The sequence below is a fragment of the Mobula birostris genome, chromosome 8, assembly GCF_030028105.1.
Source record: "Mobula birostris isolate sMobBir1 chromosome 8, sMobBir1.hap1, whole genome shotgun sequence".
Lineage (NCBI taxonomy): Eukaryota > Metazoa > Chordata > Chondrichthyes > Myliobatiformes > Myliobatidae > Mobula > Mobula birostris.
Genome location: NC_092377.1, coordinates 97510038 through 97537313, shown reverse-complemented (window position 1 = coordinate 97537313; position 27276 = coordinate 97510038). Strand labels below are relative to the sequence as shown.

Sequence of the window (27276 nt, the reverse complement as noted above, 5' to 3'; positions counted from 1 at the left end):
CCAGCAAAAGAGATGAGAGAGTCAGCTTTCCTTCGAGAGTATTCTCTGCTGGCCAATCCATCTCCATTTTTATGAGGACCTGGCAACCCAGGCTATTTAAAACAGTCCATCAAGTGATGGAACAAGCTAAATGCATGAAGCAGGCAGACATTTATCTCCCAGGCTTCACCTCTTCCTGCAGGATGTTTCCAAATGGAAACTTTAATTACTTAAATGGATGGGTCAAGATTGTATGCCCTATGTGCAGAACAGAATATAAATGAAGGTCGATCCATATTCCAGCACCACTTTCAGTTGCTGCAGTTTGTGTCAGCTACCGCACTGATATGCCGCTTGCAATGGCCCTATCTTTCCCATTTGTCTGACAAAAGGTTAATTAGCTTCAAAACAAATGCATTATTTAATGAATGCTCTGACACTAGTATGTACTGTGGTTAAAATAACAGTGGCTTATATATAAGAATTGCAAGGCCATTGAACTATTATCCTGTCTTGTGTGATCAACCAAACTGCAGTTCACAGTTTTTTTTTACAGAATGGAATACTTTTGTTGGCAAATTCTAGTTTCAGCTAAGATTTCAGATTTCAAATGTATTGTAACCTTCAGTGCAAATACAGGTACATTGTACAGGAGAGAAAAAAGCATAAATGCATTTTTTATTTCTCTCATTTTGTACAAGGTTTCAGTACATCAATAAAATGTTGACTAAAGAAAACTCGACAAGCATTTGTAGTGGCTAGATTTAACAATTTTGATATGAGACAATACATGTCAGGAAATGCACATGTTAAGTGACTTGAAGGAGAAATAGAAACTAATAAAACACTTGTCATGTCAGTCTTGCATAGTGTATTAACCCAAACACATAAAATGATCCTTTCCCGCCACTTTGCAAGGTGAAGGAATATGAGTAGGTGGAATTGCTGAATTATGGAAGTAGTGTTTCTGAAAAGTTTGGAAGTGACTTCTTCCAGGATAATTTGTACACTTTGAAGTGTCACCTGAACATTTTTGGCAAAACTATAGCATCCGCTTAAGCTGATTGGAGGAATCGAGCACCGATAGAATCCTTCCTTATTTGGAAACTATCTGTATTGGCTGATGATCATTAAAAAATGTCAATCTTAAATTTCAAATTTGCCTTTTTACTTTTAGTGATTGATTAATTGGTGATGATTGCCATGGAAAAAAGAAATACGTTTCAAATTTATGTTAGGTCTAATTCTGCCAGGACCAGTCCAGCAATTCCTGTTTCATGCCAGGCATACCTAGAACTGTGGAGAAGATTGATGAATTTGGCAGGAGTTCTAGCAGTTGATATCATTCGGCTTTCTGTACATGGAAAAATTCGACTTGGTGTGGCAACTGCTCTGCCTGTGACCTCAAGAAACTGCAGAGAGTTGTGGACACAGCCCAGCACATCATGGACACCAGCATCCCCTCTGTGGACCCTGTCTATACCTCATACTGCCTCAGGAAAGCAGCCAGCATAACTTAAAGACTCTACCCATCCCAAGCATTCTCTCTTCTCACTTCTGCCATTGGGCAGAGGATCCAAAAGTTCTGAAAGCTCGTATCAGAAAGCTCAAGGACAGCTTCCACCCTCTTATTATAAGACTATTAAATAGTTCTGTGCTGTGGTAAGATGGACTCTTGACCTCACAATCTACCTTGTTATGTTATTGCACCTTATTGTTTATTTCCATTGCACTTTCTCTGTAGATGTTGCACTTTATCCTGCATTCTGTTATTGTTTTGCCTAGTCCAACCTCAATGTACTGTGTAATGAATTATTCTGTATGAATAGTATTTAAGTCAAGCACTCTGTACCTTGCCAATAAACCAATTCCAAGTCCAATTTCAATTCTGTACATGGAAGAGAATTATGCAGGAAGTATACCACCTCACTTAAAAATTAAAAAAGAATTAAGATATAAAAAAAATAGAAAGTGCTAAATAGTGTTTGCTTCCAATTGTTCCTCCACTAATTCATCTTGCCCAGATGTTCCTACAAAAAGAGGAGTGATTTGTGGAAAGATGGTAGACAACCCTATATGAGGTGACTGTCCTGGAATCATTTTGATGCAAAGCATATAGAAGCAGCTGAGGTGAACCAGAGGTCTCAGCTGCCTTGAGCTGACTTTGAGTTGTAATAGTGGGGAGCAGATAATTCAAGAAGATGTCAATGATAATTTTGCATCAATGCAACAGAGGAGAAAAGTGACATAGAATAGTAAGAGGCTTAGAACAACTAGAATATGAGTTCTTTCTGAAAGTCCTGCCATGCACCAATCATTAAATTCTGAGTTCTATAGGTGCTTGCAGAAGCTGTGTTAGTAATGGTTGTAGCTTACCAAATCCAGTCAGAGAAAGAACTGTAGGAAGCTGAGTGAAATCAAGCTTCTCACACAGCACAGGCTGCTTGTAGAAAATAAATTGGCAAGCAAGCTAAACACTGAAAATTCTATTGCATTGATAAATGGAATAATTTTATGCACTTTGAAATATCTGTAACATTGTATTGTGTAACAAATATTGTTTTTCAATAGTAGAAAAACTATGAGAATGGCCAAAATAATTTTAAAATGTATTTTGAACAATTATATGAAATGGCCACATTTTTGTTTGTAATAATTCCTCATTAATTGCTTTCCTATGTTCTTAGAAGATTTTAGGAATTTATGTAAATGGTTTGCTTGTATCTGTTAGGATTTGATACTATTCGATTTTAGAGTGAGAGAGAAGCTTACTTCATATGGTAGAATCGTTTTTATATCTAATGTTTCTTTGTAATGTAGCTCAAAGCTAGTGGTACATTGTCCTGTATAAAATTAAGCTAAGTGATAAAGGCTCACCAAAGCAATGTGCTAATATAGTTCTTGTTCAAAAATCATACAACATCTACATAAATAACTATAAAGGCAACCTATAGTTCAAACATTGTAAGACATTTTGGTGTATCTGCTGGGAAACCATTTGAGGCTATATTAGAGCATATCAGAAAGTGCAGCAAGTCTGCAACAGTTGTTTCCAGTGCAGGCAGCAGGACAACTTTGTCCTGCCTGCATTGTTTACAGCTGTGTGTAGTTAACATTAACTGTGCTGTACATTGGTTTTTAACTTCCAAAGGAGAACAGATTTTATGTGTAGCTCGCAACATTTAAAGCTAACTTAAGCTTCTTAAAGCCAGGCTGCACCTTTGAGAAGTGAGATGGCTTGTGAATGTCCCATTTACTGACAGGTGTTTTGAACAACTTCTAATCTGAGACATTTTGAAGACTGGAGCAAATGAATGATGGTAGGATGCATGGATTTCAATTTGGAAGCTTTGGTAGAAGAGATCCAAAATAAAGCAGATGTACTACATCTGTAAGGAGCCCAAGTAGTCTTTATATCAGGTAACTAGAAGCTTAAGGGAGCAAAAAGCTCAGATAGTGCCTCAAGAGCCCTGATGCAAGAATTTCCACCACCTTTCTCAGATACTTAGCACTGTTGCAAACCTTGCACCTACATACCACAGCTTGCACACATCGCCATCAGTTAATTCATGAAACACAGCACCCGAACACATTGTTCAACATTCACTATCATACTTCTCTCTCTTGGAATTGGTTAATTATTGTCACATCTATCAAGATATGGTGAAAAGCACGTCTTGCCTACTGTTCATACAGAATATGATACAGGGATCATTACAGTGCGTTGAGATAAAACAAGGTAAAACAATAACAAAGTGGAGCATAATCTAGCCAGCTAGAAAAACGGTGCAGACACCCCCATTAGTATGAAGCTGCATCATCTTAACCTTACCACCATGGATAAGGAAATGTTTAACATAAACTGTGGCCACTACTGTGGCATAAGAGGAGCTTAAACCAGAGAAGATTATGATATTCATATGTATAACCCTTCTTCTCAATTCCCATTTTCTCCTTATCCTGCAATCTCTTCTAAATTATGTGCTGCAGTTGATGTACCTAGTGAGGCATGTAGACAGCCATATGAACAGGCATGGATGGATGGATGGCCATGTGCAGCAGATAGGATTCATTTAATGTAGCATTCTCGGTTACAAGTTCTGTGTTAATTTATGTTAATTGGTGTCAACTCATTCACCAAAGCACGTGAGAATGTTTGCACATTATCGAGACGGTGGTCTTCTGATAACAAAAGGTTCACGGCAACATGAACGATTCCTATTATCTCAGGAGGCATCTTATTGAACATTGTTGTGTCTGTGCACAACTACAATAAATTAAATAAAAGCACCCACATGGGAGATGGCTTTAACATTGCTGTATTCGCATTGCAAGGAGAGAGTGAGCAATGTAGTGCTAAATTGGGGGGGGGGGGGGGTAGGGGTCATTGCTCCAAAAGAAATAGATCCATGCAGTACAAACACCAGTGTTGATGAAATTCACAACACCTTCAGTGCCCCACACAGCATTTGGCTGATTGACACAAGTGTGCATTTGACTTTTCTTCATGCTATTGAAAGCTACCCTCAACCCCACTACCCACAAAACCTGCTTCCTGACTGTCAGGAATGTAAATTCCATCCCATTGTAAAAGAAAATAGTCATTTATTAAATCACTCATTTTCTATTCATCATCCATAATGAAAATTCTTATATTTATAGTGGCTTTTGGAACTTGCTGCCAACAGTGAGTTACCTATGCTAACCACAAATCTATAGAGCATGTGGTGATCTGTCTTTCCTGGTTCCAACAGTGTTCATACATTCCTGACATTCAGTAGTGTGAAAAAAGTATTAATAATCATTCACAGAATTTAAAATGTAAATACTTTAAACATTAAAAATTTTGAAAAAATATGAAGTGATCAATATCCATGTAAAATCCAACATCAGAGTACAGTTACCAAAGCCTTAACAAAGGCTAGCTGCCATCATGTTTGGGACTTACACATCTTTAAGGAACCTCAAATTTGGTGGAAAATTAAGGGTTCCTTTACAAATGTGCAAGGGAACTAAGAAATGCTGACTATTCAGCACAGAACTGTTGACCAGTTCCTGCCAAGTGTATTTTATCTTGCATTCTTCTCTTAGCAGTATGTTATATATGAGCAGAAGGATGCAAAATCCCTCAATTTTCACCACAATGAGGTGCAGTTGAATGTGGAAGAACTTAACTTGCAAAGTTAGGAACATATAAGCACATCCTTACTGTTACAGGATGATCATTTTTTGAGGTATCCCAGACCATTTTGCACATGCCCTTGGTTGAATGCCAATAACACACAAAGAGACAGCATAGAGAATTCTCAGATATACCACTCAAATATTGCTTTTGGAACTCCTCCACCTAGATCTAATGCATTATCTAACCCTCTGTGTAGTGCTGGCAGTTTTCTTTCCATGGCTATGTTTCCTTATGTTGAAATTTGTCTTTCCAAACAGACTTGGATATGATGTTGTTCTCCTACATTTCTTTAATTTTGGTTTGATTAATTAAATTGATTGGTTGGTTAACTATAGGACCTTGAGCTGAGCCTGTTACTTCTCCACCATCTCAATAGCAGGACCAGATTTAATTGATTAACCTAATGATTCACAATTGAACTGATCAATTACTTCCCAAGCATTCATTTGAAGTAAATATTTTTAAATTGGGTTTATTCAATTAAATTTAATTTTAATTAAGTTTATGTTTTTTAATTTAGTTTATAAAAATATCTATATACAGTATATGTGTGTGTCTCTCTCTCTATATATATATATATATATAGATAGATAGATACGAATGTTCATATGCTAAGTAGTCATAGAATAATGATTGAATAAATTAATCTAACATTCTTTATAATCATCTAAATTTCTATCCATATGACATTAATTTTCCCCTCCTCCTTTGTTACCAAAAGAGTGATTCCTTAAAAGGTCAAATCCAATTCATAAACATTTTCTCGGCCCTTGCCATACACAGAAAACCGACCTTCACGTCATCTCATCATAGTTTTCACATAGCATAGTGACCAGAACAATGCACAGTACATGAGTTATGGTCCTAATAATGGTTTGTATAGTTCTATGATAGTTACTCTGCTGTTAATTCCTATGCCTTGGTGAATGAGGGCATGTATTCAATATGCCTTCTTTCCGTTGGTGCAATGGACATGCACTCATATAATCCTTTCAGATTTCTAAGTATTAATCTCTTGTGTTGTGTAGTACCTTGCCTCATTTGCCTTCCCCAAATGTATTACTTGCATTTCTTTTGATTGAATTCTTCTTGAGGAAACATTTTTCCGATAATGGAAGCCTGGAAATGTCTTTAACAAAAGACTGTGGATGATAATGCTAGTGTAGATGAGTAGTTGAAGTAGTTGATGTGGCTGAAGGGTCTGTTCGTATGTTGTTTGCCATATGAACATACCCTTCATTCACTAAGGGAATTATGAGTCAATGGGGCGCAGATTAGTTGTGAAATGGTGGAATGAGCTCAAGGCCTTCATTCTGCCTTCTATTTCATGAATAAATTCTGAATGACTGACAAGCCAGTTAGTTTCCCAAGTAGCTATTTGCCATTTTTTGAAGAAAAGGATTGGGAGTGGTGATTCTAGCAATACCCCACATGGTTTTCATCCTGACCCAGAAGTGGGTCTAAATCTTCAATGGTAAATAGGAAATGAGAACAGGTCAATGTCATGTCAAAGTAACAAACGACTCTCTATTTTTCCAAAATCAAGTAACTTCTCAACATAACTTGCCAGTTCATCATTTTCAATATCAGAATCAATTTAATTAGTTGGTTATCTGCCATTCAGTGCAATGGAAAACAGAACTTGACAATGTATGATGCCTAGCATTTAGCAGTTTAATTAAACAAGTCCTTTCCTCCATATTTCAAAATGCTTTGTACGTGTTAAATTATTGTCTTAATATTGACATAAAATCAATAGGATCCATTTTTGCTTAATTTAGACAAAGAATATAATTTATATGAAATATCCAATGATATTAAAATACATCTTTACTTGGGAGTTGCACATTCCTTAAAACTTCTGTGAACCTGCTGTTGTGAAAATCCATTATAAACATAATTTTGCAATTCCCTGTTGAGTCTTAGAGTGGTGATTATCCCTGCAGTTATTGATGCTGCACCTTTTATTGCCTATCCATCTGAAAAAGAAGAAGAAAAAGAGATATATTTAGGAAAGAACAGAAAACAAAACAAAATATTTAGAAAGAGAGAAACAAAGGTGTTATAGAGATACATACAGAAGAGCTAATAGAATATGATAAAGACAGCACTTGCAAGATTATATTCTCCAGCTTCCAGAACAGTACTGTCCAGCTCAGGGTGAAACAACTGGTACCCTGACTCCAGTTTGAATCCCTGTAAGAGCTATTGTGATCAAATAGCACATATAGTAAGAGCTTGGTAGGTTTGTGAAGACACCAGTCTCTTCAAGTTTGTAAAGGCTTGCTAATTGGATTCATTTTTGTTCATACTTGCAGGCACCCAACAATATCCATAACATCAAGCAAAGACAATAGATAATTAGCTCTCAAGACTTGAGCCAGTTGCATATCAATGGATGGTCTTTGTTTTGACAGTTGTCTTATCATTTTCATCCATTGATGATGAATGGAGCATTGCACCCATCCAATACTTATAGATTCTCCGAGTGGAGGCCTGTGACTAGTGGTGTGCCACAGGAATCAGTGCTGGGTCCATTGTTATTTGTCATCTATATCAATGATCTGGATGATAATGGGGTAAATTGGATCAGCAAATTTGCTGATGATACAAAGATTGGAGGTGTAGTAGACAGTGAGGAAGGTTTTCAGAGCCTGCAGAGGGACTTGGACCAGCTGGAAAAATGGGCTGAAAAATGGCAGATGGAGTTTAATACAGACAAGTGTGAGATATTGCATGTTGGAAGGACAAACCAAGGTGGAACAAACAGGGTTAATGGTAGGCACTGAGGAGTGCAGTAGAATAGAGGGATCTGGGAATACAGATACAAAATTCCTTAAAAGTGGCGTCACAAGTAGATAGGGTCATAAAGAGAGCTTTTGATACATTGGCCGTTATTAATCAAAGTATTGAGTATAAGAGCTGGAATGTTATGATGAGGTCATATAAGGCATTGGTGAGGCCAAATCTGGAGTATTGTGTTCAGTTTTGGTCACCAAATTACAGGAAGGATATAAATAAGGTTGAAAGAGTGCAGAGAAGGTTTACAAGGATGTTGCCAGGACTTGAGAAACTCAGTTACAGAGAAAGGTTGAATAGGTTAGGATTTTATTCCCTGGAGCGTAGAAGAATGAGGGGAGATTTGATAGAGGTATATAAAATTATGATGGGTATAGAGTGAATGCAAGCAGGCTTTTTCCACTGAGGCAAGGGGAGAAAAAAACCAGAGGACATGGGTTAAGGGTGAGGGGGGAAAAGTTTAAAGGGAACATTAGGGGGGGGCTTCTTCACTCAGAGTTTGGTGGGAGTATGGAATGAGCTGCCAGACGAGGTGGTAAATGTGGGTTCTTTTTTAACATTTAAGAATAAATTGGACAGATACATGGATGGGAGGTGTATGGAGGGATATGGTCCGTGTGCAGGTCAGTGGGACTAGGTAGAAAATGGTTCGGCACAGCCAAGAAGGGCCAAAAGGCCTGTTTCTGTGCTGTAGTTTCTATGGTTTCTATTAGTCATGGCAACAGACCAAAAATTAATCAAAGGATATTATGATTTGTTAATCAGGATAGTTCAATAAACTGAAAGAGTTCAGTTCTTCAGGGAAAAAAAAATATTTATTGAGATACAGCACAGAATAGGCCCTTCCAGCAATCCCCCGATTTAATCCTAGCCTAATCAAAAGATAATATAAAATGACAATTTAATCTACCAACTGGTACATCTTTGGACTGTAGGAGGAAACGGGAGCACCCGAAAGAAACACGTGGGGTCACAGCAAGAACATACAAACTTCCTAAAGGCAGTGGCAGGAATTGAACCCGGGTCACTGGTACTGTAAAGCATTGTAGATCTTGGAATCAGTTTGGAGTAGTGATGAATGAAGTTATCCATACTGGTTCAGGAGACTGATGGTTATAGAGTAATATTTACAGAAACCTCATTAACTTCTAACAGAAACTGGACATATCTCCCAATATACAATACTAAACTGGTGTTATTTTCAATGTCATATTTGCTTTATAGACTGACATTTCTTTTTAAAAGTTTTTAGCATGGGTCCCTGCTAATTAATGCAAAATAGTAATTTTCAAAAATTAATGAAAGGTTTAGGCAATGTCACACCAGCTATTTGTGTGCAGCATATGTTTGCGAGTAGCAGCTTATAATGGCATTTTTCACTGACTTGAAGGAAGATCAAAGTTCAAAGTAAATTTTATTATCAAAGTACACATATGTTACCATAGAGTACCTTGAGACTCATTTTCTTGGAGTCATTTACAGGGAAAAAAGAAATACAATAGAATTTTACAAAGAGCAATTCATTAACAGATAAAAACTGACAAACAACCAATGTGCAAAAGAAGACAAAGTGTGCAATTAAAAATAATATTGAGAACATGATTTGTGAAGAGCCTTTCAAATTAAATTTGTAGGTTTTAGAATCAGTTCAGAGTAGTGATGTATGAAGTTATCTATACCGTTTCAGAAGACTGATGGCTGCAGAATCATAACTGTTCCTGAACATGGTGGAATGGGACCAAGGGCTTCTGTACAATGTGATTATCTACATAACGTACATACCTATGCTGGTAGTAGTGAGAAGAGTCCATGGCCTGGATAGTGGTGGTCTTTGATAATGGAGTTCAAAGTTCAAAGTAAATTTATTATCGAAGTACGTATATGTCGCCATATACTACCCTGAGATTCGCTTCCTTGCGGGCATGTTCAGGAAGTCCAAGAAACATAATAGAACCCAACAGGGTGAACAAACAAATAATGTGCAAAAGACAACAAACTGTGCAAATACGAAAGAAAAAAGAAATAATAATAATGAATAAATAAGCAATAAGTATCAAGTACATGAGTTGAAGAGTTCTTGACAGTGAATTCATAGGCTGTGGGAACAGTTCAGTGATGAGGTGAGTGAAATTATCCCCACTGGTTCAGGAACCTGATGGTTGAGGGATAATAACTGCTCCTGAGCCTGATGGTGTGGGTCCTGAAGCTCCTTCTTCCTGATGGCATCAGTGAGAAGAGAACATGGCCTGGGTGTGGTGGTCCTTGATGACGGATGCTGCTTTCCTGCAGAGAACTCCATGTAGATGTGCTCAATTGCAGGGAGAGCTTTGCATGTGGGTTGTATGCACTACCTTTACATGGGATTTTCTATTCAAGGGCATTTGTGTTTCAATACCAGGCCGTGATGCAACCAGTCAATATCCTCTATGCCACACATCTATAGATCTTTGTCAAAGTTTTAAATGTCATGCAGAATCATGGCAAACTTCGAAGGAAGTAGAGGTGCTGCCCTGCTTTCTTCGTAAATTCACTTACATGGTGGGCCCTGTTTAGAACTTCTGAAATGATAACACAGAGGAATTTATGGTTCCTGACCCTTTCCAACTCTGATCCCCAGTGAGGACTGGCTTATGGACCTCTGATTTCCTCCTCCAAAGTCAATAATCTGGTCCTTGGTCTTACTGACATTGAGTGAGAGGTTGTTGTATTGGCACTACTCAGCCAGATTTTCAGTCTCTCTCTTACATGCTGATTCATCGGATGCTGCATTCTTGTGACATCGCTCTCTGTAAACGTTCTCAGTGGTGGGGAGGGCTTTACTAGAGAGTTATATACAGCCCCCTGATCAGTAGCCAGGAAGCAGGATATAAATTTCAACAGGAAATAGAAAAGACACGTAATAAGGGCAATGTTATGATAGTCATGGGGGGATTTCAGTATGCAGGTAGATTGGAAGAATCAGTTTGGTGCTGGATCCCAAGAGAGGGAATTTGTAGAATGCCTACAAGATAACGTTTTTAAGCAGCTTGTGGGTGTTGTGTAAAGAACCAGATTTGATAAGAGAGCTTAAGGTTAATGAACCCATGGGAGCCAATTTGCATATTATGATACAATTTACCCTCTAGTTTGAGAAGGAGAAGATAAAGTCAGATGTGTCAGTGCTGCATGGAGTAAAGAGAATTACAGCGGCATGAGAGAGGAGCTGGCCAAAGTTGATTGGAAGGGGACACTAACAGGGCTGACAGCAGAACAGCAATGGCTGGAGTTTCTAGGGGTAATTTGGAAGGGACAGGATAGATACTGTGTATCTCTATGATGAAGAAATATTCTGAAGGGAAGATGAGGCAATGATAGCAGACAAGAGAAGTCAAAGACAGGATAAAAGCAAATGAGAGGGCATATATTAGAGCAAAAAATAGTGGAAAGTTGAAGGATTGGGAACCCAGAGAAATCAACTAAAGAAAAGATGAAATATGAAGGTAAGCAAGCCAATACTATCAAAGAGGATACCAAAAGTTTGTTCAGGGATATAAAGAGTAAAAGAGAGGTGAGAGTGAATATTGGACCTCTAGAAAATGAAGCTGAAGAGGTTGTAATGGGGGACAAAGACATGGCAAATGATTTAATAAGTATTTTGCATCAGTCTGTGGAAGACACTAGCAATATGCCAGAAGTTTCAAAATGTCAGGGGCAGAAGGGAGTTTAGTTGCTATTACTAAGGAGAAGGTGTTTGGAAAGCTGAAAAGTCTGAAGGTAGGTAAATCACCTGGACCAAATTGAAACAACCTAGGGTTCTGAAAGAGGTCGTTGAAAAGATTGTGAAGGCATTAATAATGATCTTTCAAGATAATAGGCCAGTTCACTTGACTTCGGTGGTTGGGCAGATGTTGGAGACCATTATTAAGGATAAGGTTTCAGGATACTTGAAGGTGCATGATAAAAAAGACCAAAGTCAGCATGGTTTCCTTAAGAGGAAATCTTTGGTGAAACACTAGGCAGGATAGACAAAGGCGAGTCAGTGGATCCTGTTGACTTGGAGTTTCAGAGGGCCTTTGACAAGATGGCACATATGAAGCTGCTAAATAGGTTAACAGCTATGGTATTACAGGTAACATATGAGCATGGATAGAAGACTAACTGGCAGGAGGCAAATAAAGGGAAGCTATTCTGGTTGGCTACCAGTGAATCGCGGTGTTCTGCTGGGGTTGGTATTGGGACCACTTCTTTTCATGTTATATGTCAATGATTCGAATGATGGAATTAATGGCTTTGTGGCGAAGTTTACAGATAATACAAAGTTAGGTTGAGGTGCAAGTAGAGCTGAGGAAGCAGGGAGTCTCCAGAAGGACTTGGACAAATTGGGAGAATAGACAACAAAGTGGCAGGAGGAATATTGTTTACGAAAATGTATGGTCATACACGCTGATGGATGGAATAAAGGCATAGACTATTTCTAAACGGGGAGAAAATTCAAAAATCTGAGGTGCAATGGGTCTTGGGAGTCCTTGTGCAGGATTTCTTAAAGGTTAGTTTGCAAGTTGAGTCAGTGGTAAGAAAGGCAAATGCAATGTCAGCATTCACTTCAAGAGGACTAGAATATAAGAGCAAGGATATGGTATTGAAGCTTTATAAAGCATTGATCACACTGCACTTGGAATATAGTGAGCAGTTTTGGGCCTCTTTTCTAAGAAACGATGTGATGGTATTGGAATGGGTCCAGAGGAGGTTCATGAGAATGATTCCAGGAAAGGAAGGGTTAACATATGAGGAGCATTTGATGGCTCTGGGACTGTACTCGTTAGAGTTTAGAAGAATGAGGTGAATCTCACTGAAACCTATGGAATATTGATAGGCCTAGATAGAGTGGATGTGGAGAGGATGCTTCTTACAGTGGATGAGTCTAAGACAGAGGGCACATACTCAGAATAGAGGGATGTCCATCTAGAACAGAGACGAGAAGCAATTTCTTTAGCCAGAGGGTGGTAAATCTGTGGAGTTCCTTGCCACAGATGGTTGTGGTGGCTAAATAATTGAGAATATTTAAAGCGGAGGTTGATAAGTTCTTGGTTAGTCATGGCGTCAAAGTTTACAGGGAGAAGGCAGGAAATTGAGGATGAGAGGAATAATAAATCAGCCTTGATGGAATGGCAGAGCAGACTTGCTGGGATAAGTGGCCTAATTTTTCTCCTGTGTTATGGTCTTAATGGTAAAATGCAATTAATTGCATGTCTTTGTCTTTTATTGAATCAGTTAAATCTGTAATATATGTTCAATATCAAAACATTTGAATAAACATTTTATGTGTTCAAGTTTTTTTTCTTTCACACATTACTTGAGCCATAATTTGTATATTTGAGATTGGAAATGTTATAGAGATTTACTTTTAATACACTTAGCAGTGTAATGTTAAGTCTGAGAAATGGCCACTCTTTCTGCTAAAATCTACGTCCCAACTTTTCCATTATTCAACTGTATTTTAAATTTTGCAATTATTTTGAATTATATTAGCCATCTATGAATGAAGCAGTTGTGCCTTTCATATCATGGATTGCTGCAGAAGTTGAACTTTAGCTGATCTTGTTTGTGTCACTCTTTATCATTGTTCATGTGGGCTTCTTTTCAGGAATAGTGTGCATTCAGTTCTATATTTAAAGGGACAATTGGACTTAATCTTGAAATTTATTTCTCAGGGTGTCTTGAATTTTTGTTTGTGTAGCTGAATGCTGAAGTCCAATTTACTGTATCCTTAAAGTAAGATGTTGATGCATTTGATTATTCAACCCTTCTGCTGCCAGATTCACTATTAACTCCACTGCTGGAGCAGTTCATTTCATTTCACAGACCCAGATTCATTTTACAGCTGATGGAACAATTACAATCATTAATTTGAATGTAGTTGTCAATCCTATGGAAGAGTGCATGTGTTTTATTTATTTTATGTTTTCTTTAATGATTTGCTAGTTCCAATTAACTTTGCATTTATTTACTGTTAAGCATTTGAATCCTCTTTAATAGATTTTAAAACTGACTATGAGTGAGACACCCACCAAAAAGTGTAAAAAAGCTTTTCACAGCTTTTGAAAGCCAGATACTTGATCACAGGATGGATCACTCACTTACAGTGTGGATCACTCACCACCTTTTGCACCTGGAAGAAGTGCAGATGGATGGGAACTGCATGCACTATGCAGCCAGTCAGCGAGCTATGTGTGGTTAGTTATGGAGCATACAGTCGGCTTCCATCACCTTTTCAAAAGAGCATGTCAGTATATTATCATTAGGCACTGTACAAATCATCAGCCATTATTTCTTTTGCCAGTTATCTTAAATTGGTAAAATTATATCCATGCATCAACGATTTCAAATTCTATGAAATAAGTATATAAATGGACTATTTTGGCTAGCAGGGACACAAATACCTTTGCCGAACAGTGGGTCAAATGGCATGACACTGCTATAAATACCCTAGGTGTATTTAAGGAGTGGTAATTTTCAAATTTAAATAGAAAAGTGCTACTATTACTGAATGTCAGATTTTATGAATTGGTCACACTAAATAAGTAATTGTAGTTCAGTTATTCCAAGTTGCTTCATTTTAAATTAATATCTTAAACATAACTGCAACAGGTCATTGTTATATTTTGGAATTTACACAATTTTTAATTATGCATTTCTGATGTAAATTTAGTTACATTGAAAATCATACATATTTAAAAACATGAATATTCATCAGATATATCTACCACTGAATGTATTAAATGACCCGTTCAGGCTGCTTGAGAATACGGTGTGGGGTTTGTTCAAATGGCTGACTGGTGTAAGAGGGTTAGCTGGTTCAGCCCTGCACATCCAGAGGTAATAAATGTAAGCAGCAGCAGTCTGCCAGAGGCGAGTCCAGGCGTTGGCATTGTCCAATCTAATCCACCTCAATGTGTTTTACAGTGCATCCACAGTAGTGCACAGATTTAGACCTTCTATCTTTGCCGAATTCATAACCCTGGAGGAATTTACAAATTTAAGACCTCCTTTGAGTTAAACAACTACTTCATCATAAAAGCAAAATAAAATATTAATTTGTTTTAACTCAACGTGGAATTCTCCTCCACCTCCACCCTGCTACAAAATATGTCAGTCAGTAATGTTGAAACTTGTTATAATTCGGTCTTAAGCTGTACACAGAACTATTGGTCTTATATGAAATGTTGTACTGTCAAGTTGATGCCATAAACTAGTCTTTGATGAATTTCCCATATCTAGGCCCAAGGTGAAGCAACCATTGCTGTCCAATTAGGGAAATGCTTTTATACTTCACTCACATCATTTATCACTCTGAACTCAAGGTGAAGAGCACCAGCAAAGTGTAAAAACAAATTACAGCTATATACTGTAAAATCAGTAATGTTTATGGTGCATGAACATTTTGTCTTCTCTGATTTGAAAATGATGGAGAGAAAGATCTGCAAGATCTAGTTTCTTTCCCTCCACGATCAGATTACCAAATGGAGAACGAACCCATGAACACTGCCTCACTATTTTGTGGGTGGGTGAAGCAGAGCCAGAGGACCAGAGGACCAGAGGCCATGGCAGGACAAACCACTGCACGGGATGTACCATTGACACATATCAGAGGTGGCTGACATAAGAAAGTCCTACCAATGGCTGGAAACGGCAGGGCCAAGGGACAGCACAGAGGCGCTGCTCATGGCTGCACAAGGACAGGCACTGAGCACAAGAGCAATAGAAGCAGGGGTCTATCACTCCAGACAAGACCCAAGATGCAGACTGTGTAAGGAATCTGCTGAAATCATCCAGCACATAGTAACAGGGTGCAAGATGCAGGCAGGGACAGCATACACTGAATGGCATAACCACGTTGCAGGAATTGTGTACAGGAACATCTGCACTGAGTATGGATTGGACACTCCCTAGTCCAAATGGGAAACACCCAAGAAGGGAGTAGAGAATGACTGAACTAAGATCCTGAGGGACTTCCAATTACAGACTGATAAGCAGGTACTGGCCAACCAACCAGACATAGTAATATTGGACAAGGAACAGGAAAAAACAATAGCAATAGATATGGCAATCCCGAATGACAGTAACATCAAGAAGAAAGAATATGAGAAGCTGGAGAAATACCAGGGTTTGAAAGAGCAGATGGAGAGGATGTGGAACGTTAAAGCCAGAGTCATCACAGTAGTGAAAGGAGCACTTGGAGCTGTGACACCTGGACTGGGAGGGTGGTTCCAACAAATCCCGGGACAATATCTGAGATCTCGGTCCAGAAGAGCGTACTATGAGGAACAGCAAGGATACTGTCCTGAACCCTCAAGCTCTCAGGCCTTTGGTAGAGGACCTGAGATTGAAGGAAACATACACATACACACAACCCATAAGGGGTGGGAAAAATATATATAGATAGATAGATACACACACACATAGAGTACTGTGCAAAAACCTTAGGCACCTGTATATAGCTAGGGTGCCTAAGACTTTTGCACAGTACTGTATTTGTCAATGTGGAACGGAGAGCAAGTTTGTAAATCTGGCAGGAGCAAAGGACGTTGAGAAAGGCAAGGGTGGAGCGCTGCAGGAGGCTGTGGGAGAAGGCGTGGCAGGTGGCAGAGAAGGAGTGTCGGGGCAAGGGGTGGCACGAGTGCAGACACACTTGGCCTTACACGCCAGACAAGGTTATTTGATTCTAAACGATTGGTTTATTGATATTACAGAATGTCTCTCTGGTACTTACTGATCCATCCCCTCTCCCTTCCCCTTTTCCCAACCATGATTCCTCTCTCCCTGCTCCCTTCCCACTCTCAGTCCACAATAGAGACCCACATCAGAATCAAGTTAATTACTTAAGTCAGGACGCTATTTATTGACTATAGCTTAGCATTTAACACCATGATTCCTACAGTCCTGATTGAAAAGCTACAGAACCTGGATCTCTGTACCTTCCTCTGCAACTGGCTTCTTGACTTCCTAACCAGAAGACCATTGGCGTTAACTCCTCCACCTCACTGACAATCATCACTGGCGCAGTTCAGGGATGTGTGCCTAACCCTCTGCTCTACTCTCTCTACACCCGTGACTGTGTGGCTAGTCATAGCTCAAACTACATCTATAAACTTGCTGACGATCCATCCATTATTGGCAGAATTTCAAATGATGATGAAAGGGTGTAAGGCAGCTAAATATACCAGTTAGTTGAGTAGTGTCGCAGCAACAACCTTACACTCATTGTCAGTAAAATCCAAGAGCTGGTTAAGGACTTCAGGCAGAGTAAGACGAGGGAACATAAATCCTCATAGAGAATCTGAAGTGGAGAGAGTGAGCAGTTTCAAGTCCCGGGGTGTCAATATCTCTGAAAACCTAACCTGAACGCAATGTATTGATGCAGCTATAAAGAAGGCAAGACAGTGGCTATAGTTCATTAGGAGTTTGAAGAGATTTGGTTTATCAACTGAAACACTTGAGAACTTCTGATGTACTGTGGAGAGCATTCTGACTGGCTGCATCACCATCTTGTATGGGGGGGGGGCGTGGGGTGAGGTCTACTGCACAAGATCGAAATAAGTTGCAGAAACTTGTAAAATTAGTCAGCTCTGTCATGGGTACCAGCCTCCATAGTATCCAAGTCATCTTCAAGGAGCGGTCCATCATTTAGAATCCCCACCACCCAGGACATGCCCTCTTCATACAGTTACCATTGGGAAAGAGGTACAGGAGCCTGAAGGCACACACTCAGTGACTCAGGAAAACTTCTTCATCTCTGCCACATGATTTCTAAATGGACGTTGGACCCATGAACACTACCTCACTACTATTTTTATTTCTATTTTGTCCTACTTGTTTTAACTTAACTATTTAATGGAGATATATGTACTTTATGTAACTCATTTTTCTCTATATCTATCATATATTTAATTGTACTGCTGCCGTAAAGTTTATAAAGTTCACAACATATGCCAGTGATATTAATTCTGACCCTGATTCTGAACTTTATCATCGCTCACCTATGTCATGAAATTTGCTTTTTTTTGTGGCAGCAGTATATTACCATACATAATATTACCACAGTGCTGTGCTAAAGTCATAGGCATTCTAATATATATGTGTGCCTAAGACCTTCACACGGTACTCTACATATAGTAATTTTTATGGTTTGCACTATACTGCTGCCAGAGAACAACAAATTCCACAACATAAGTCAAGGATAACAAACCGGATGTTGATTTCGTTCTGATTAGGAGTACCATCCAGCTCTCTCATTGACTGCTCTTTCTCTATAATGGGAAAGAGTCAAAAGCTTGAGGTCAGTTGAAAAGTGTCACTAATGTGGAGCTGAGTGAGGTGAAACAGGACTAATGCCTTTGATGTAGCTTTCTCCTTTCAGATTTATTTAAGCTTGTGATAAAAAAGCTTGTTTTGTTGAAACCATCTGGAAAGGCATCTGTTTTCTCCAACGTTACTGTGCTTTTCTACTGATTATTTTTTATCATATCTGACAGAAAGGAGAAGAACTACAGCACAGAAATAGGCCCTTTGGCCCATCTAGTCCATGCTGAAATATTATTCTGCCTAGTCCCATCAACTTGCGCCTGGACCACAGCCCTCCGTACCTCTCCCGTCATGTATTTATCAAAACTTCTCTTAAATGTTGAAATCAAACATGCATTCAACACTTCTACTGGCAGCTCTTTCCACCATCTGAGTGAATAAGTTCCCTCTCATATTCCCCTTAAACATTTCACCTTTCACACTTAACCCATAACCTCTGGTTCAAGTCTCACCAACCTCAATGAAAAAGCCCGCTTGCATTTGCCCTCTCTATGCCCCTTCTAATATTTTTACCTCTGTCAAGTCTCCTCTCATACTCTGACACTCCAAGGAATAAAGCCCTAACCTACTCAACTTTTCCCTGTAATTCGGGTCCTGCTACATGCTCGTTGTGGCTTGTCTCAGAACAGTAAGGTTCCATTCCCACCCGGTGTGTGACATAAGACAGCAAATTATGAATAAAGGTCAGTAACAGCATCCTTGCAGCAATTCTGCAGCTGTTCAGTATGGATAACAAAGGCTTTTTGCTGAACACATGACTGATGACTCAAGTCTCCAGCACACCCATGCATGTGTTGCATCAATATAATTAATAGTCTTTTTGAAGCATGACATGTAATAGAAGAGGGCACTTATGCTGAAACAACTCTTCTGTTTCCTGGACTGCACTGAAAGCACTCCCTGGAAAAGTGGACATCAAATTGCCGCATGCTGCACAGCCTTGCCAACCTGAACAAAGGGGCTCTTGGCATCAGGTGAGCTGAAAAATGAAGAGGCAAAAAGCAAGTAAGAGCCTCAACAACTACTTTCTGCATGGGTTTTCTATAAGGAGGTAAATTGAGTGTGGTGAACATTATCAATTACTCACCCATTGTCTGCCATTAAAAAAAAAGAGATACAGCACAGTCCACAAGCCTGCCCCATCCAATTACACCCACATGACCAATTAATCTACTAACCCATGCCGCTTTGGAATGTGGGAGGAAACCAGAGTGCCCTGTGGAAACCCACACGGTCACGGTGAGAATGTACAACCACCTTACAGACAGGAATGGGAATTGAACTCAAGTTGCCATGCTGTATTAGCAATACACTATCATGCCACCAAAGAGTTCTTCCATTGTCAACAAACTGCTGTGGTCACTTGTCCATAATCTAGGCACAAAGACCATCACAAAGTAAGCATTGCAAACCAAATTATTATTTCATTCCATATTACATTCTGGTAGAAGTGTCACCCTTTGTTAATGTCAATTGTGGGCTTTTCTTTCATATTACTTCAGTGAGGTGCTCCTCCAGTAGCTGTAGCAAGGCCAATATCTGGCTCATTCCTGGAAACCGACTTGCTTTCAGTCAAGGAGAATTCAGCTGGACTTACTGGATGATATTAAGCAGTTGAAAATCTGCTCATAACCACATCCCCACGACATGCATGACAGTAGTCTTGACTGGTTGAAAAGCCAGCAATGACAAAGGATCTGGTGGGGTGGTGGGGTGAGAAAGATGAATGCCGTTGTTCAGAGGTGCCAGCAAGTTTGTCGTCTTATGAGCCATTGTTATGCTCTCATGAATTTATCAGAAGACAGATGGGTAAAATGCTGAAATGGCCTGTAATCAACTTTGACCATTGGAAGTCAGAGCCTTGTTTTCAACAGTCTGAACTTGCGTGATCTTGCAGTAACACAGTTTCAGCTTTACTTGAACTATCAAAACTTAAATGACTGTTTCTTGTGCAGCAATAGAAACTGAGGTATCAGCCTTTTGGTGCTAAGTTGTTTTTGGACCTTTGAAGTTAGCCAATGTACCTCTGTGAAAACATAACATAAGAAACAATAATTAGTCCCTTGTGACCTCTTTAGAGGCCCTCCATTGATCATGGCTGACTATGGATGTTGTGTCCTAGCTGTCTACGTTGACGTGCATGCCAGTACGCAGGCCAGGGTAGCACGATGTGGAGAGCAAGCTGTTGCCCATGCAGCAGCCTCCCCCTCCCCACACAGATGATGATTCCAAACGAATGGCAAGGGCCGATATTGTTTAGTACCAGCAGCATCGCAGGAGTTGCCAGTCAACATTGAACTCAATGTAGGACTGCCTCAGGGACTCCAGATTTTTCCTCAGAGTTTACTCCCAAAGCCTTCCCCATGAGTGGGTATAGCTGCAAGCCAACAGAGTTTCAAGATCAGAGTTTTCTTTCTCCTAGCTAAGCTTCTAGTGATGGCTTACAAACCCCATTTGCTGAAAGTGACTGGTTTTAAGGTGCCAGGAACCCACCCTTGCTCCTTCTCCTCTCAGTAGAAATGGTTCCACCGGGCTTATGTGAAGGCCAGGAGCTGGACTTGGTTGTCAGAAGCTAATTGAGGTGCTTGCCATTGGGAGTGGGAACTCTCCCACTAACACCAATGACTACCCCCTCCCAAGCAATGACAATTGATCCATACTTAGTCTCAGTGCCATATTTACTTACATTTTGTCCTCACACTCCTTGACTCCTATGTATTCTTATCCACTTTCTCCTCAGCTCTCTGGGCTAGCGAATTCCTTGGTTCTCAACCCTGTTAGAAACTTCTCTGCCCTCGTCCTCCTTTTCACTAAACTAAATTAAATAACTTTTATTTTGTAATTCTGTCCTCCTAGTTCCAGATGCTTTCACTAGAGGAAACACCCTTTTAGCATCTATCCTGTCAACTCACTTCAGAATCTTGTATTATGATCACCTCTCATTAGTCTATAAACTATGAGTATATGGCCTATTGGGTCAACCTTTCTTAATATGTCAAATCCTTCTTCTCAGAAACTTCTCTGTACTGCCTCCAATGCTTCTTTACCTATGAGGACCAAAGATATATATAACACCCCAAGTGTGGTCTTCCGGGCTCCTTGTAAACTGCAACAACATCTCCTTACTTTTATACTCCATACTCCTTGTAACTGAGGTAAACATTCCAAAAACCTTAGTATCTTGCTGTACCTGCATGTGTAACTTTTTTCTGCTCTACATTCTATGGCTCCCAGTTCAGTTATACAATAATATTTCTTATCATCTCAACCCATTTAAGTAACAATTTCATTTTTCATTCCTCCTGTGAAAGTGGATAGCTTCACATTTTTTCAGCATTATTTGTAATTTCCAACTTTCATCCCACTGATTTAACCGATCTATGTTCCTCTGCAGGCTTTTTGTGTCTCACATCTTGCTGACCCACCTTATTTAGTATTGTCACCATATTTGGCTGCAGCACAATTAATCCATCGTTCCAAGCCATTAATGTAGTTGAGTTTCTAGCACTGGCCCATACAGTCTGACATTAGCTACTGATTGCCAATCCAAGCATGACCCATTTAACTCTACTCTCTCTATTAGTTGGCACTAACCCTATGTGCTCTTACTTTCTGCAGTGACCTTCTCTATTTGGTACCTTTGCAAACGCCCTTGGAAAATCCAAATACGTCCTATCCAGCCCATTTGTTACATTCTCGGAGGATTCCAGAAAAGTTATCAACCAGTCACTTTCTTTAAGTGTGTGGTTCCATCAAGTCCATATCAGCCACATTAGTTTGCCTTGTATGTTTTTTTCTGGTAATTGCAATTTTTATGTTTCTCCCTCTCTATTGTCTCTTGATTATTATTGCTGTGTCTTAAGTTGCTGCTATCATGAAAACAGTAATGTAGAGTCTCTTCCTTTTTTTCCTTTTCCATGATTGATTCCCAAGTTTATTCCATAAGGAACTAAAGAGTACATTATCTGTTCTGTTCATTTGGATATAACTGTAAAAGTTCTTATTTTCTGTAGTTACATTTTATTCTAATTTTCTCTCATACTCCCTTTCCAAAAAATTAACAATCTTCTGGTCTACCACTAATCTTCACAACACTGTATGCTCTTTCTTTCGAGTTGAAACCATTCTTAACTTCCCAAATTAGCCATGAATGGTACATCTTTCTCATGAATATTTTATCTCTTTTCATAATTGCCTTCATTTGTGTCCGAACCTAGTTTCTCACCCTTGAGCAGAGTTTGAAGCTCTACTACACTTTCCTAAGGGATCTTTTACAATGATGTCATTAATTAATCCTGTTGCATTATGCAAAACCAAAACTAAACCATAGTTGGTTCCTCAACATATTGCTGTAAAGAGCTACCATGAATGTGCTCCAAGAACTTGTCCTCAAGCTAAACCTGTTAATTTTAATTTGTATGATTTGTGGTAATAAAAATCATCCATGATTATTGCAGCACCTTCCTTACAAACCCCCATTACTGTTTGATTTATGCTTTGTGTGAACAGCCATAAGTAGGCAGTACATTACCGAGGACCTCATTTGTTCTTTACATACCGGCTGTGTGGTGAAAAAAGCACAACAGCAGCTCTTTCACTTTAGATGGTTGAAGAAGTTCGGCATGAGTCCCCAAATCCTAAGGACTTTCTACAGGGGCACAATTGAGAGCATCCTGACTGGCTGCATCACTGCTTGGTATGGGAATTGTCCTTCTCTCAATGCACAGGACTCTGGAGAGAGTGGTGTGGACAGCCCAGCGCATCTGTGGATGTGAACTTCCCACTATTCAGGATACTTATAGCGACAGATGTGTAAAAAGGGCCTGAAGGATCGTTGGAGACCCAAGTAACCCTAACCACAGACTGTTTTAGCTGCTGCCATTCAGGAAGCAGTACCACAACATTAAAGCCAGGACCAACAGGCTCCGCGACAGCTTTTTCCACCAGGCCATCAGACTGATTAATTTACGCCGACGCAATTGTATTTCTGAGCTATATTAACTGTTCTGTTGTATATCTTACTGTATATACTATTTATTACAAATTATTATAATTTCCACATTGCACATTCAGACAGAGACATAATGTAAAGATTTTTACTCCTCATGTATGTGAAGAATGTAAGAAAGAAAGTCAATTCAGTTGTCTTATCATGTAGCTATTGTTAGGGCCTATGTGTTCTTCAGTGACTTCTTGCTATTTCTTATCTGATTCTATATCGTGAGTTTCTAAGCGAGTATTATTGAGAATCAGAATTAGGTTTATTATCACTGTCTTTTATAATGTGATTTTATATATTTTTTTGCAGCTGTATCATACACAGACATAAAATTTTAAAAATAAAATTGAGTGGAAAAGGAAATAGTGTAGAAGATACAGAGATACTGTAAAAGAGATATAGATAGGTTAAGTGAGTGAGCAAGGGTCTGGCAGATGGAGTACAATGTTGGTAAATGCAAGGTCATCAATTTTGGAAGGAAAAATGAAAGAGCAGATTATTATTTACATGGTGAAAGATTGCAGCATGCTGCTGTGCAGAGGGACGGGAGTGCTTGTGCATGAATCACAAAAGGTTGGTTTGCGGGTGCAGCAGGCTATCAAGAAGGCAAATGGAATGTTGGCCTTCATTGCCAGAGGGATTGAACTTAAGAGTAGGGAGGTCATGGCGAGGCAGAACCCTGTACAGTTGCAGCATACCTGGAGGCACACCTTGCGTACTGCACGCAGTTCTGGTCTCCTTACTTGAAGAAAGATATACTGGCTTTGGAGGCAGTGCAGAGGAGGTTCACCAGGTTGTTTCCAGAGATAAGAGGGTTAGACTATGAGGAGAGGTTGAATTGCCTGAGACCGTACTTGCTGGAATTCTGAAGAATGAGAGGAGATCTTATAGAAACATGTAAAATTATGAAAGGGATAAATAAGATAGAGGCAGGATAGTTGTTTCCACTGGTAGGTGAGATTAGAACTAGGGGGCATAGCCTCAAGATTCAGGAGAGTAGATTTAGGATGGAGATGAGGAGGAACTGCTTTTCCCAGAGAGTGGTGAATCTGTGGAATTCCCTGCCCAATGAAGCAGTGGAGGCTGCCTCAGTAAATATACTTAAGACAAAGTTGGATAGATTTTTACATAATAGGGGAATTAAGGGTTATGGGGAAAAGGCGGGTAGGTGGAGATGAGTCCATGGCCAGATCTTATTGATGGCGGAGCAGGCTCGACAGGCCAGATGGCCTACTTCTGCTCCTGTTTCTTACGTTCTTATGTTCTAATGCTAATAAATAAATAATGCAAATAAACAGAATAATAAGGTAGTGTTCATAGGTTCGTGGACAGTTCAGAAATCTGAAGATGGAGGGAAGAAGCTGTTCCTGAATCATTCCTCATCTCTGCGGTAATCTCATCCTTTATTAACAGAGCTACTTTGTTTCCTTTTGCTTCCTGCCTATGCTTTGTAATCTGCAGGATGAATGCATAGACTGGGAAAACGATAGCCTCTCAGCACAAAATACTGTACTATGTTGTTTCTCGACACAAATGCTCCTTGACAATATTCTCTGACAGGCTTTCATTTTATTATCGATGCCTAGCAGCTCTCATCAATAGACTTCCTCATCAAAATTCTTATCTATGAGCATTTTGTAACAGAATGCAATTACAACTCAACCTCCTGATGTCAACTGCTGTGTGCGCATCTGGGCTGGATGTGGCCAGCAAGAGAGCTAAAACAAACAAAAAAAGATCAAATCCTATCATCTATTCTTCCTTTTACATCTCATAGCTTCACATTTGCTGACTTACAACCTACAGATCAAGTTACAATGCATCTTCGTCATCACAGTTTTTAAACAGTTCCTCCACTTTGTGACCAGGTTTTATTCTTGGGTATCTTAAGCATTTGAATGGAACGCCATAGTTCACCATTTCCAAGATCAGATTACATTATCTGCCACACGGTACCTGTTACTATCCATTTTAGCACCTTCACTCCCAGCCCAACTCCAGCAAAACCTTTGCTATTCAAATGCCAATGCGTACAAGGTAATATTAATCCCACATTCTAACAATCGCCAGAAAGAGAAATGGCTGTCCCCATAAACTATGATGACAGAACCACAACCAAATTACCTTTTTTGATAATAGTCATTGACCAGAGGATTAATTGGACCAATCTAGTCGACAAAAGTTGAACAAGAGCTGGGTGATTTTCTGTGACTGTTTCACCAACTAAACCCAAAAATTCTGAACATTTTCAGATTCCAGTGCTCTAGAGAAAACAACCCAGGTTTGTTCAACATCTCTTTATAGCACACGCCTCTAATCCAGACAGCGTTCTGGTAAATCTTCTACTCACCGTCTCCAAAGCCTTCCACTTCTTTCCTATAATGAAGCAACTAGAATTGTATGCAATAGTCTCGATCAGGGGTTCCCAACCTAGTGTCTACAGATCCCTTAGTTAATGGTAGGGGGTCCATGGCCTAAAATAGGTTGGAAATCCCTGCTCCAGGTGAGCCTAACTGGAGTTTTATTAAGCTACAAAATATCTTCCCAACTCTTGATCTCATTCCTCAACTAATATGCCTTCTTTACCACCCTATGAATCTGAGTAGCCATTTTCAAGGAGCTGTGGGCTTGGATCCCAAGATCTGTTGAGATTCTTGACAGGTCTTGCTGCTTAGAGTGTACAGCCCTTCGCATTTGATCTCCTAAGGTGCAACTCTTCATATTTGGATGTGTTAATCTCCATCTGCCATTTCTCTGCCCATATCTGAACTGATCTAAGGCAGTATCCAAAACACCACTGATCTTCATATTGTATACAAACTTACTAACCCATCCATCTACATTTTTGACAAGATCATTCACATATATTTTTAACAGCAGAGGTCCCAGTACTGATCATTGCAAAACACCACTAGTCACAGGCCTTCAGTCAGAAGTCCCATCAATGGCTACCCTCTATCTTCTATGGTCAAGCCAATTCTGAATCCAGACTGCCAATTCACATGGATCCTATGCATCTTAATTTTCTGGATGAGCCTCCCATGAAAGACCTTGACAAACACCTTACCAAAATCCATTTAGACAACATCCACAGCTTTACCTTCATCAATCACCTTACTCAACATCTTGAAAAACTCAATCACATTTGTAAGACACGACTTGCCCAAAAAAAAGCCATGCTGGCTGTCCTTAATTAGGTCATGGTTTTTTCAAATACTCTAAATTCTATCCCTAAGAGTCCTCTCCAGCCAATTCCCTACCACCGACATGAGGCTTACTGGTCCATAGTTTCCACGATTATCACTTCTTCCCTTCTAGACCATTCCCCCAGTCTACCAGGATCTTTCATGTGGCTAGGGATATTAGTCAGGGCTTCAGTAACCTTATCTCTTGCCTCCCTCATTAACAAGCTATATCCCATCAGGCCCTAGGGACTTACCCACATTAATGTTCTTTAAGAGACCCAACACTGCCCCAACATAGCTTTTTATGCGTGCTCCACACCAATCTCACTATCCTGCACATCCTTCTGCTTGGTAGATACTGAGAACAGTACTCGTTTAGGACCTCCCTCATATTCTCTGACTCCAAGAACATGTTCCCTGCTTTATATTTGAATGCTCCTACCCGCTCCCTAGTTATCCTCTTGCTCTTGATGTATATGTAGAATGCCTTGGGATTCCATCTTTAAACTGACTTGCCAAAGAAAAGTCAGATTAAGGAGAATCCCAAGGCATTCTATACAACCATTGGTCCCTCCTGACTTTACTAACTCCTTTCTTGAGTTCTTTTCTGGCTTCTTTATAATCCTCAAAGATTTTGTTTGATCCTAGCTTTCTAAACTTACTTCTAAACTTGACTAAATTAACACCTCTCTCGACATCTACCTTGCTTTGCCATCCCCGTCTTTCCTTCTTACTGAAACTACTTGTCCTGAACTCTGTTTAGTTTGTCTTTAAGCACACTGCACATG

At 39.5% G+C, this 27276-nt stretch overlaps 1 protein-coding gene across 1 annotated transcript in view; it reads left to right on the top strand.

Moving 5' to 3' along the window:
• Nucleotides 1–27276, top strand: part of LOC140202257 (parkin coregulated gene protein-like) — a 253430-nt gene that overhangs the window by 52174 nt on the left and 173980 nt on the right. The gene's annotated exons all lie outside the window — the stretch shown is intronic.